The sequence below is a fragment of the Scyliorhinus canicula genome, chromosome 6 (assembly GCF_902713615.1).
Source record: "Scyliorhinus canicula chromosome 6, sScyCan1.1, whole genome shotgun sequence".
Lineage (NCBI taxonomy): Eukaryota > Metazoa > Chordata > Chondrichthyes > Carcharhiniformes > Scyliorhinidae > Scyliorhinus > Scyliorhinus canicula.
The window spans coordinates 205,215,426-205,228,959 of record NC_052151.1 but is presented as its reverse complement, the minus strand read 5'-3'; the positions used below and the strand labels follow the sequence as shown (position 1 = coordinate 205,228,959).

At 44.9% G+C, this 13,534-nt stretch overlaps 1 non-coding gene across 1 annotated transcript; it reads right to left on the bottom strand.

The window, feature by feature from the left end:
- Nucleotides 1-13,229: 13,229 nt before the first annotated feature.
- Nucleotides 13,230-13,303, bottom strand: trnat-agu. The gene has a single exon. It is a non-coding gene; the product is annotated as a tRNA-Thr (tRNA).
- Between the last annotated feature and the right edge of the window lie 231 nt (nucleotides 13,304-13,534).

Sequence of the window (13,534 nt, the reverse complement as noted above, 5' to 3'; positions counted from 1 at the left end):
GATTATAATTTAATAATCTTTATTGTCACAAGTAGGCTTACATTAACACTGCAATTAAGTTACTGTGAAAAGCCCCTAGTCGCCACATTACGGCGCCTGTTCGGTTACACAGAGGGAGAATTCAGAATGTCCAAATTACCTAACAGCACGTCTTTCAGAACTTGTGGGAGGAAACTGGAGCACCTGGAGGAAACCCACGCAGACACAGGGAGAAAGTGCAGACTCCACACAGACGGTGACCCAAGCCAGGAATTGAACCTGGGACCCTGGAGCTGTGAAGCAACAGTGCTAACCGCTGTGCTATCATGCCATAGATTAAACACGGGGGGGGGGGGGCACAGTGGTTAATACTACTGCCTCACAGCACCATAGACCCATTCTTGGGTGACTGTGTGAAGTTTGCATGTTTTCCCTGTGTCTGTGGATTCCCTCCTGCAGTCCAAAGTTGTGCAGGTTAGGTGGATTGGCCATGATCAATATGTGGGGTTGCGGGGATAGGGCAGGGAAGTGGGCCGAGATGTGTGCTCTTTCAGAGGGTCAGTGCAGTCTCGATGGGCCTAATGGCCTCCTTCTACATTTTGTAGTGATTGGATTAATTGACCGTCACCTTTGATGCAAACTGCAAATCACAATCCCTCCCCAATATCAGATGGGAAAAGGCCCCATCTGGTGATCCACAAGGATTAAGTTTAAAAATACGTGGGTTTAAGTAGGGTGATCATTGCTCGGCACAACATCGAGGGCCGAAGGGCCTGTTCTGTGCTGTACTGTTCTAAATTCTAAATTCTAAAGACAATTGTCTGGTCAGTGAAGTGGCAAATGATAATGTGTGATGCTATCCTTTGTTAAGAAAATTATAAACAATAAGCAAGTTACAAATTTAGAAGTAGTATTTTTTCCATTTGACCTCACATTTTGTATAGTTCTGGTCTATGTACTGTATAAAAGACAAAGAAGGTAAGGTGAAAGTGTGAAAATGATTTGCAAGGATGACACTAGAATTGAGAGTTTGCTGTTATGGTGAAATATTGGAGCTTTGTTTGAGGGCTTTTCTTAGAAAATATATTTCTTCTATTATTAATGGGATAGGGAAATGTCATGCCAACGTTTCCACTTATGGAGGAATCAAAGACTTAGCCCCATAACAACTAGGAGCAGGAGTAGGCCATCTGGCCCCTCGAGGCTCCACCATTCAATAAGATCATGGCTGATCTTTTTGTGGACTCAGCTCCACTTTCCCGCCCGTTCAGCATTACATTTTATTCCTTTACTGTTCAAAAATATATCTACCTTTGCCTTAAAAATCCTCTCAACTCTGGAGTCAACCTAGTGAATCTCCCGTGCAGACCCTCTAGTGCCAGTACATCATTTCTCAAATAAGGAGACCAAAACTGTACACAGTACTACAGGGGTGGGCTCGCCAGCACCCTATACTGCTGCAACATAACCTCCCTTATTTTAAACTCTATTCCTCTAGTAATGAAGGACAACATTCCATTTGCCTTCTTAACTACTTGTTGCACCTGCAAAGCATTTTTTTGTGATTCATGCACAAGGACACCCAGGTCCCTCTGCACAGCAGCATGCTGCAAATTCCTACTATTTAAATAATAGTTCATTTTGCTGTTATTCCTGCCAAAATGGATGACCTCACATTTATCAACATTGCACTCCATCTGCCAGAATCTTGCCAACTCACTTAAACTATCGATATCCCTCTGGAGACTTTCAGTGTCCTCTGCACACTTGGCTCTACCAGTCATCTTAGTGTCATCTTGAACTTTGACACATTATACTTGGTCCCCAGCTCCACATCATCAAAGTAAGTTGTAAACAATTTCGAACCCAACACTGATTCCTAAGGCACACCACTAGCCACTGATCTCCAACTAGAAAAACACCCATTTGTCCCCACTCTTTGCTTCCTGTCAGCTAACCAATACTCTATCCATGCTAATACATTACCCATAACACCATGTGCCTTTATATTATGCAGCAGGCCTTTGTGCGGCACTTTGTTGAATGCCTTCTGGAAATCCACCGGTTCCCATTATACACCCTGCTCATAATGTCCTCAAAAAATTCCACTAAATTAGTCAAACATGACCTGCCTTTCATGAACCCATGCTACATATGCCCAATGGGACAATTTCTATCCAGATGTCTCGCTATTTCTTCCTTCACGATAGCTTCAAGCATTTTCCTCACTACAGAATTAAAATTAACCGGCCTATAGATCCCCACCTTTTGTCTACCTCCTTTTTTAAACAGTGGAATCACATTTGCTGTTTTCCAATCTGCTGTAACCGCCCCAGAGTCCAGCAAAGTTTGGTAAATTACCACAAGCGCATTTCTATTTCCCCCGCCACCTCTTTTAGTAACCTGACATGCATTCCATCAGGGCCAAGAGACTTTCTACTTTTAACCCCATTCGCTTGGCCAACTACCTCCTTCATAATAATGATCATTTCTAGGTCCTCACCTGCCATAGCCCCCTTGCCAACCATTATTGTCATGTTATTTGTGTCTTCCACTGTGAAGACCGACAAAATGCCTTAGCCATTTCCTCATTTGCCATTATTAAATCATCCTTTTCATCATCTAAAGGATTAATGTTTATCTTGGACACTCTTTTTCATTTTATATATTTGTAGAAGCCTTTGCTTTGTTTTTATATTATGAGCTTGTTTACTCTCATAATCTATCTTACTTTTCTTTATATCCAACAGAGAAATAAGGATCAATTTATTTTTCCTGAGAACAGTTAGAATGGTTGCAAGAAGTGGTTGGGCAGGCAGCACGGTGGCACAGTGGTTAGCATTGCTGCCTACGGCGCTGAGGACCCGGGTTCGAATCCCGGCCCTGGGTCACTGTCTGTGTGCAGTTTGCACATTCTCCCCGTGTTTGCGTGGGTTTCACCCCCACAACCCAAAAGATGTGCAGGATAGGTGGATTGGCCATGCTAAATTGCCCCTTAATTGGAAAAAATTGGGCACTCTAAATTTATTTTAAAAAAAGAAGTGGTTGGGCGACCGGCTTTCAAAAATAAACTAATGGAATAGATGAATAAGGATGATTAGACAGATAAGATAGATGGAATAGAACATGTCTCAGATGAAATATAAACACGTTCACATTAATGGAACAAAATGATCTGTTGCTGAGTTCTATGTTCCTTGTAATTCAGTTTCATCTGCTGTACGTAATTACAGAATTTCTACAGTGCAGAAGGAGGACATGTGACTGATGAAGTCGGCACAGAGCCTCTGAAAGAGCACCCGGCTAGAGCCCTCTCCCTCACAACCCACCTAACCTTTGAACATTAAGGGGCAATTTAGCACAGACAATCCACCTAACTTGCACATAGATAGATAGAGAAATACAGCACAGAACAGGCCCTTCGGCCCACGATGTTGCGCCGAACTTTTGTCCTAGGTTAATCATAGAATTTTGGACAATTTGTCATGGCCAATCCACCCAACCTGCACATCTTTGGACTGTGGGAGGAAACCGGAGTACCCGGAGGAAACCCACGCAGTCACGGGGAGGATGTGCAGACTCCACACAGACAGTGACCCAAGTCGAAATCGAACTTGGGACCCTGGAGCTGTGAAGCAATTGTGCTAGCCACAATGCTACCGTGCTGCCCTTAAGAGGCATCTTTGTACTTTGGCAGGAAACCCACGGAGTCACAGGGAGAATGTGGAAACTCCACAAAGTTCAGAATCGAATCCAGGTCACTGGCGCTATGAGACAGCAGTGCTAACCACTGTGCCAGAGTGCCATCCCGGCATGTAATGTAATGTACATTTTCATTAACCCATAGAAATTGGACTGAATGGATGTTTCTCTAACGCAATCCTGTACAGCAGAGGTGAACTAATGCTTGGATCCACACAGATAAAGACTAGGAGGGGGATCAATACTCCAGCCCACAAAACTCCCATCATCAAATATTTTGTTATTGACTCTATCCTGTCCCTAGTCGTGGTCTCGGGCTGAAACAGGCCATCCTAACTTGTCTGATATCCAGCAGTGAATATGCAGAACTTTCTTCCAATTAAATATTGGAAAGGGGAAAACAATTGACCCTGCTACAGATTCCACTCCTGAAGCATCAACCCAAACCCCTCCCTTGCAACACTCTGAGGCTGAACCCGACTCTTCACAATCTTGTCAGATTTCACCCCAAGCTGAACTTCACACCACCTATCTGAAGGGGGAATGGTCGCTAAGGAGTGCACAATATTTAGCAACATTGAAACTCGTATGATACTGAAACAATCCATGTCCAAATGCAAAGAAACCTGCACAATATCGTGACTTTGGCTGAGAAGTGGGAATTAACATTAACGCTACACACGTGTCTGGCAATGACCATCTTGAAAAAGAGAGCCAAAGCCCCATTGACATTCAAGGGCATTATCATCATTGAATCTCCCACTATAAGCATCCAGCTTGTCAGGGGGATGGGAACCTGAAGGGTGACCCAAATTGGAAGGAAGTGATGTTGGTAACAGGAAGTAGTAATGGGACTAGAAGGCAGGGGAATCAAAGCAAAGCATCAAGTATGCATGGAATGTGGAAAGGTGTCAAAAAAATAAAGTTAAGGGTGCTCTACCTGAATGTGCACAGCATTCACAACAAGGTAGATTTTCTATAGGCACAAATAGAGCTATGATATAATGGCCATCACAGAAACATAGCTGCATGATGACCAAGACTGGGAATTGAGTGTTCAAGGATATTCGATGGTTAGGAGGACAGACAAAAAAGGAAAAGAGTTTGAGATGCACTGATCATAAGGGATGGATTCAGTAGTAAGGGATGATATCAGGTTGTTAGAACAATGCATGGAATCTGTTTGGATAGAGCTAAGAAACAGTAAGGGGAGCAGACATTGATTGGAGTTGTTTATATGCGACAAAATGGTAATGTGGGGCATAGTTTCAATTAGGAGATGTGAGAAGCATGTAGCATGGACAATTCTGTGAGCACAGATGGCTTCAACATGCACATAGACTGGCTAACAAGTGAGCACTAATGTTGAGGAAGACATGTTTCTGGAGTTTGTCAGCGATGTTATCTTAGAGCAATAAGTTCAGGAGCCAACTGGAGGACAGCCTATTCTAGATCTAGTATTATGTAACAAAAAAGGGATAATTAATAATCATGGTGTAAAAGAACCTTTCGGGATGAGTGACCAGAACATCATAGAATTTTACATTATGTTTGAAAGTGCCGAACTTCATAGAAACATATGTAGATCCATGCATAAAAAATAGAAGCATGAGGAGGCCATTCAAACAAACCTTCGAGCCTGTCCCACCATTCATTATGATCATGGCCGATCATCAATTTCAATACCCTGATCCTGCCTCCCCCCATATCCTTTGATCCCTTTAGCATCAAGAGCTTTAATCCTTCTTGAAATTGCACAATATTTTCACCTTAACTACTTTTCATGATGGTGAATGCCACAGATTCACAACTTGCTAAGTGAAGAAAATTCTTTTCACCTCAATCTGAGATGGTTTATCCCTTATCCTCAAACTGTGACCCCTTGTTCGGGACTCCCCCACCATCGGGAACATTCTTTCTGAATCTGTCCTCTCTAATCGTGTTAGAACTTTGTATGGTTCTATGAGATCCCCTCTCACTCTTCTAAACTCCAATGAATATAATGCTGACCGAATTTGTCTCTCCTCATATGACAGTCCCACCATTCTAGGCATCAGCCTGGTAAACCTTCGCTGCACTCCCTCCAAAACAAGAATAACCTTTCTCAGATAAGGTCAACAAAATTGCATATTATATTCCAGGCGTGACCTCATCAATGCCCAATATGACTGTAACAAAACGTCCCTGTTCTTGTACTCAAATCCTCTCGCTATGAAGGCCAACATACCATTTGCTTTTTTTACTACCTGCTGTACCTGCTTCCTTTTACATGAAGGTCTCGCTCAATATCCACCTCTCTCAATTTACATCTATTCAGATCATAATGTGCCTTCCTATTTTTACTACATCACATTCATCCATGTTATACTGTATCTGCCATACATATGCCCACTCACTCAGCCTGTCCAAATCCTGCTGAACAATCTCTGCATCCACCTCACAATTCACCCTCCAACCCAACTATGTATCATCTTCAAATTTGGAAATACTACATTTAGTTCCCTTGTCCAAATCATTAGTATATAATGTGAACAGTTGGGGGTCCTAGCACATATATCCCTACCGTAGCCCCCTTATCACCACCTGCCAATCGGAAAAAGATGCATTTATTCCAACTTTTTGCTTCCTGCCTTCTAACCAGCTTTCTATCCATCTCAAGACAGGACCCACAATCCAATGTGCTTTAACTTTAGATAGTAATCTGCTTTGTGAGACCTTATCGAAAACCTTCTGAAAGTCTAAATAAACACATCCACCGGGTCTCCCGAGTCAACTCTACTGGTTACATCTTCAAAGAATTCCAATAGATATGTCATGCATGATTTCCCCTTCATAAATCCATTCTAACTTTGTCTGGTTATACCACTGCTTTCCAAATGTTGTGCTATGAAATCCTTGATAATGGACTCTCGCAACATCCCTACTATCGACGTTAGGCTCACTGGTCTATAGTATCCTGTTTTCTCTCTACCTCCCTTTTTGAATAGCGGGGTTATATTAGCTAGCCTCAAATCTATGGAAACATTCCAGAGTCCAAAAAAGTTTGCTAAATTACCACCAATCGATCTGTTTCTCGAGCCACTTCCTGAAGTACTCTGGGATGAAGATTATGGGACCCTGGAGATTTGTCCGCCTTCAATCCCATTAATTTCCCCAAAACCATTTCTTAACTAATACTAATTTCCTTCAGCTGCTCATTGAAACTGGTGTTTCTCAGAACTTTTAGTACATTATTCATGTCTTCCTTTGTGAACTCTGTGCAAATTTAGTTCCTCAGCCATTTCTTTGTTCTCTACTACTGACGTTTGGCTCACTGGTCTGTAGTTCCCTGTTTTCTCTCTACCTCCCTTTTTGAATAGCGGGGTTATATTAACTACCCTCCAATCTGTAGGAAGCATTCCAGAGTCCAAAGAATTTTGGAAAATGATCACTAATGGATATGCTATTTCTCGGCATACTTTCTGTAAGTACTCTGATATGAAGATTATCAGGCCCTGGAGATTTATCCGCCTTCAATCACATTAATTTGCCTAAAACCATTTCTTTGCTAATACTAATTTCCTTTAGACTGTCATTGAATCTTGTGTTTCTCACAACTTCCGGTACATTATTCATGTCTTCCTTTGTAAAGACTGAAGCAAAGTACGAATTTAGCTCCTTAGTCATTTACTTGTTCTTCATCATGAAGTCCCCCATTTCTGACTGTAAGGGCCCTACATTCGTTTTTAATCAATCTTTTTCTCTTAACTGACAGAAACTTTTACAGTCAATTTTTATGTTCCCCACTTGCTTACTTTCATATTGTATTTTCTCCTTCGTAATCAATCCCTTGCTCTGCCTTTGGTGAATTTTAAACTGTTCCCAATCCTCGCGTCTTTTGCTGTTTCTTGCTAATATATATATACCACTTTGAATATAATACTATCTCTAATTTCCCTTGTACTTTTAAAAATTAATTAACGGGTTGTAGGCGTCGCTGGGTCGGCCAGCATTTATTGACCATCCCTCGCTGCCCTTCAGAAGGTGGTGGTGAGTTGCCATCTTGAAGTTCTGCAATGCTTGGGGTGTAGGTACACCCACTGTGCAGTTAGGGAGGAAGTTTCATGATTGTTGTCCCAGTGATAGTGAAGGAATGGTGACATATTTCCAAGTCAGGGTGGTGAGTGACTTGGAGGGGAACCTCCCGGTGGTGGGGTTCCTAGCTATCTGCTGCTCTTGTTCTTCTAAATGATAGTGGTCGTAGGTTTGGAAGGAACCTAAGGAACCTTGGTGAATTGCTGCAATGCATCTTGTAGATGGTACACCCGGCTGCCACTGTTCATTGGTGGTGGAGAGTTTGAATGTTAGTGGAAGGGAGAGCAATAAAGCGGACTGCTTTGTCCTGGATGGTGTCCAGCTTCTTGAGTGTTGTTAGAGCTGCATTCATCCAGGCAAGTGGAGAGTATTCTATTACACTCATGTCTTGTATCTTCCAGATTGTGGACAGGCTTTGGGGAAGGTCGGGGTGGGGGGTGGGGGGGGGGCTGTGGCGGTCAGGAGGTGGGTTCCTTGCCGTGAAATTCCTAGCCTTTGAACTGCCCTGGTAGCCACAATATAAATATGACTAGTCCAGTTCAGTTTCTGATCAATGGTAACCCTCAGGATGTTGATCGTGGGGGATCCAGTGATGGTAATACCATTGCCCAAGACATGCTGCATTTGGACACGGGCTGCTTCATTATCTGAGGAATCACAAATGTGCTGAAAATGGTACAGTCGTCCGCAAACATCCCTACTTCCGACCTTATGATGGAAGGCAGGTCATTGACGAAGCAGCTGAAAATGACTGGGCCTAGGACATTAGCCGGATGAACTCCCGCAGTGATGACCTGGAGGTGGGATGATTTATCTCCAGCACCACCACAACCATCTTCCTTTGGTACCAGGTATGACTTCAACCAGTGGAGAGTTTTCCCCCTGATTCCCATTGACTCCACTTTAGCTGGGGCTCAATGATGCCATACTTGGTCAAATGCCATCTTGATGTCAGGGGAGCCACTCTGCGCTCAAGTCTGGCATTCAGCTCTTTTATCTATGTTTTAACCAAGGCTGTAATGCGGTCAGGAGCTGAGTGGCCCTGGTGAAACCCAAACTGAGTGTCCGTGAGCAAGTTTTGCTGAGTAAGTGCCATTTGATAGCACTGTTGCTTACTACTTCCATCACTTTGCTGATGCTGTAGAGTAGACTGATAGGGCGGCAATTGGCTGGGCTCGATTTGTCATGTTTCTTGTGTACATGGCACACCTGGCCATTTTTCCACATTGTCGGATAGATGCCAGTGATGTAGCTGTACTGGAACAATTTGGCTAGGGGTATGGCAAATTCTGGAGCACAAGTCTTCAGTACTGTAGCCGGACTATTGTAGAGCCCATAGACTTTGCAGTATCCAGTACCTTCAGCCATTTCTTGATATCACGTGGAATGAATCGTATTGGCTGAAGACTGACATCTGTGATGGTGGGAACCTCCAGAGAAGACCAAGATGGATCATCCATTCGGCACTTCTGACTGAAGATTGTTGCAAATGCTTCAGTCTTGCTTTTTGCACAATGTGCTAGGCTCATTCACCATTGAGGATGGGGAAATATGTGGAGCCTCCTCTTCCAGTGAGTTGTTTAATTGCCCACCACCATTCACAGCTGGATGTGGCAGTATTACAGAGCTTATATCTGATGTATTCATTGGGGAATCGCTTAGCTCTGTCTATTACTAGCTGCTTATGCTGTTTGGCACACAAGTAGTCCTATGTTGTAGTTTCACCTGTTTGATACCTCATTTTTCAGTGTGCCTGTTGTTGTTCCTGGCATGCTCTCCTGCACTCTTCATTGAACCAGGGTTGATTTCTTGGCTTTCTGGTAATTGTAGAGTGGGGGATATCCCGGACTTAGAGATTGCAGATTGTGGTTGAATATAATTCTGCTACTTCTGATGACCTACAGCTTTTCACAGTAACTTCATTGCAGAGTTAATGTAAGCCTACTTGTGACAATAAAGATTATTATTATTATACCTGACTACCCACCATAAAGAATTGTACCATATAGTCACTCATCCCTAAGGGTTCTCTCACAACCACGTTGCCAACTAATCCTTTCTCATTTCAACTCATCTTTTCTCAGTCCAAAATGGCTTGTTCCCTTGTTGGTTTCTCAACCTATTGGTCCAGAAAACCATCCTGTACACACTCCAGAAATTCCTCCTTTTTTCAACTGTGGTTAATTTGATTCTCCCGATCTATATACAGCTCAGTCACCCACATTCACAGATGTTCCTTCATCACATGCAGCTCTGAATTCCTGTCTAATGCTATTCCCAACACTAACAATGCAGTTTGGTGGCCTATATGCCACCACTACCAATGCTCTTAACTCAACCCATTCAGATTCCACAACGTCTATGTTAATATTTTTCCTCAAAATTGTATCAATATTTTCTTAATCCAACTCCACCATCTTTTCTTTTGCCTGTCCTCCATAAAAACGGATTTGCACTGAATGTTTAGTTACCATCCTTGGTCAACTTGGAGCCATGTCTCTGCAACAGCAACTATAATCATACCTCTTTTGCATCTATCTCCAATTCATCCATTTTATTTCCAATTCTTCAAGCATTCAGGTACAAAACCTCAAGGCTAGTTCTTTTAGCAGTCCGTAACTGGTCCTTACCATTTCCTCTGGATGCTCCGGTTTCCTCCCACAGTCGAAAGATATGCTGATTCGGTGGATTGGCCATGCTAAATTGCCCCCCCCCCCCCCCCCCCCCCCCCCCCCAGTGTCCAGAATATTAGGTGATTCTACTGGGTTACGGGGATAGGGTGGAGGCGTGGGCTTAAGTAGGGTGCTCTTTCTAAGGGCCAGTGCAGACTCGATGGGCTGAATGGCCTCCTTATGCACTGTAAATTCTATGACTTCTCTGAAGTTGATGTTGCAGCGATTTCTCCAGGATTTTCTGCTTCCATCTTGAAAATGCAAACATACCAGTCAACAGAGGCGGGAGAGCAAACAGGAATAGGAACAGGGGAAAGAGGGACAAAGGAGGGGTATACGGGAGAGGGTGGAAAAGGGAGAGACTGGGGGGGGGACACAGGGAGGGAGAGACTGGGGAGGGGGGACACAGGGAAGGAGGGACAAACAAGGCTAGAAAAGGAATAGGGCTACAAAGTGCCACAACCAAGGGCTCGAAACAAGGAATCACTGCAAGCACCACCCAGTACGGTCTCTGGGCGAAGGGAGACCCCAGAGTGCAGGGGATTGCCCGTGTGGCGGACGCACAGTGGGTGGCCATGTCCGGTGCCCATGGGACAAAGGGAAACCCCGGAGCGCAGGGACCCGACCGCATGGGGAGAGCAGTGACAGCGGGCATCCTGGACGGCCCCCCAACAAAGGGAAACCCCGGAGGGCAGGGGCACATCCACCAGGTAAGTATGGTTAATCCCACAGGAGCGAGGGGGCAGAAGCCCCCCACCAGGATAGTCACCTGGAATGTAAGGGGACTCAAAGGCCCAGTGAAGAGATCCAGAGTCCTCACCCACCTAAGAAATATGAGGGCCGACATAGTCTTCCTCCAAGAGACACACCTGAGGGAGCAGGACCAACTGCGGGTAAGAAAGGGCTGGGTGTGACAAACCTACCATTCCTGCTATGGGACCAGGACCGGGGGGTGGTGATACTGATCAGCAGGAGGATGATATTTAGGGCGACAAAGACGGTTACGGATCTGGGGGAACGGTACGTCATTATCAGCGGGGCCCTGGATGGGGCACCGGTAGTACGAGTTAACGTGTACGCACCCAACTGGGACGACACGAGCTTCATCAAGAAGACCATGGAAGAAGTCCCTGACATAGCGATGCATCGACTAATCATGGGGGGGGGGAATTTAACTGTGTACAGGATCCAAAGGCAGACAGATCAAACCCCAAAACGGGGAAAACCTCAAGCATGGCAGGGGAACCCAGTCACTTTATGGAGCAGATGGGAGGGGTGGACACCTGGAGGTTCGCCCACCCAGGGGAGACGCAAGCATATTAGATAAAGGACATTGTAGTGACATGTATGACCAACTGATAGAAAGGGCCAACACCGTACTGGATGCAACAAGAAAGAAATGGGAGGAGGACCTGTGGGTTTGAGATAGGGTGGTGACTCTGGAGCAAAGCACTGCATAGGGTCAACTCCACCTCCACGTGCGCAAGGCTCAGCCTGACGCAGATAAAAGTGGTACATAGAGCCCACTTAACAAGAACCCATATGAGTAGGTTCTTCCCGGAGGTGGAGGATAGATATGAACGGTGCCAAGGAGGCCTGGCCAACCACGCCCACATGTTGTGGTCTTGACCCAGATTTGCAGGGTACTGGACAACCTTCTTCGCGGCAATGTCCAAAGTGGTGGGGATGAGGGTGGAGCCCTGCCGGAAAGTGGCAGTCTTCGGGGTTTTGGACCAGCCAGATCTATTCCTGGGGAGGAGGGTGAACACCCTTGCCTTTGCCTCCCTGATCTCCCACCGTAGAATCCTGTTCGGCCGGCGGTCAGCAGCACCACCCAGAGTTGCAGACTGGCTGTCTGACCTCTCGGAATCTCCTCTCCAAATGGAGAAAATCAAATTCGCCATCCGAGGGTCAGATGACGGCTTCCACAGAACGTGGGAGCCATTCACGCAATTGTTCCAGGACCTGTTTATGGCCAATGAACAAGCGGAAGAATAGCCAGGTAGCGAAGAATCAGGGGAAAGTCACCAAAGCATGAGAGGGAGAGATAAACCGGGAGGCAGGGGGGGGGGGGGGGGGGGGGGGGGGGGGGAGGCTGGAACAGCTAAACCTAAGAGGAAAGAAAGGCAAACCACAGGAGGGTGGTGGGGGGGGGGGGGGGGGAGGGGGGGCAAGAGGGGAGAGACAGGGATCAAGAGAGGAGAACCAGGAAGGTGGTGGGGAGGCAGGGAAATGAGAGCCAGAAGGAAGGCACAGGATACAGTAACAAACATGGCATCTCCAGGACCAGGGAATGAGGAGAATAAAGACAAAGGACGGGAGGAATGGCAGAAGCTGAGGTGAGCGCGAGACGGCAGCGAGATCCATCCAGGAGAAGCAAGCGACAACACCAACACCAAACCCATTTGAGTATTGCCCACTGTAATTGAGATCTCCGGTGCCCGAATGTATATTTACGTCCCCAGTCTCCACCCCTCCCTCCTTCCCCCCACAAACAGTTGCGTACTTATGTGCTGTAAATAATTTTGCCAGGTGTACAGAGTTGCTGCTGTTGAGCTGGTGCACAATACCCTACCAGTTATTCTATTTTATTTGTTAATGTATTTTTTTTATTATTTACTATTTTCTTTTCTTTGGTATATTTGGGTCTGCCCTTCTCTTCTATATATGTGTATATATATATGTTTCTTATCCTGTGTTCAAAAACCCAATTAAAAACATTTATGAAAAAGAAGAAAATGCAAACATTCCATCTTGAGTTCATTCTTTTGATCTAAAGCCATGCATTGAGGAAACGTATAAAGGCACCACTGAGATTAGAACTCAGGATCTCATGTTTACTAGACAGGCACTTTAACCAACTGAGCCATGGCGCCAACCTCTATTACCAGTATGTCAACATTGAATAAAGGAACTATGAAGACATGAGGGACAAATTTCCTGAGGTGGATTGGGAAAATACATTGAAAGATGTGACATTGCACAGGCAAAGGATAATCTTCAATGAGTATTGCATAGCGTGTGACATCTATTCATAACTTCAAGGTTCAAAAAACTCAAAAAAGATCAGTATTGAAGGATTGTGTTACATGCAAAGAGGCTCATTA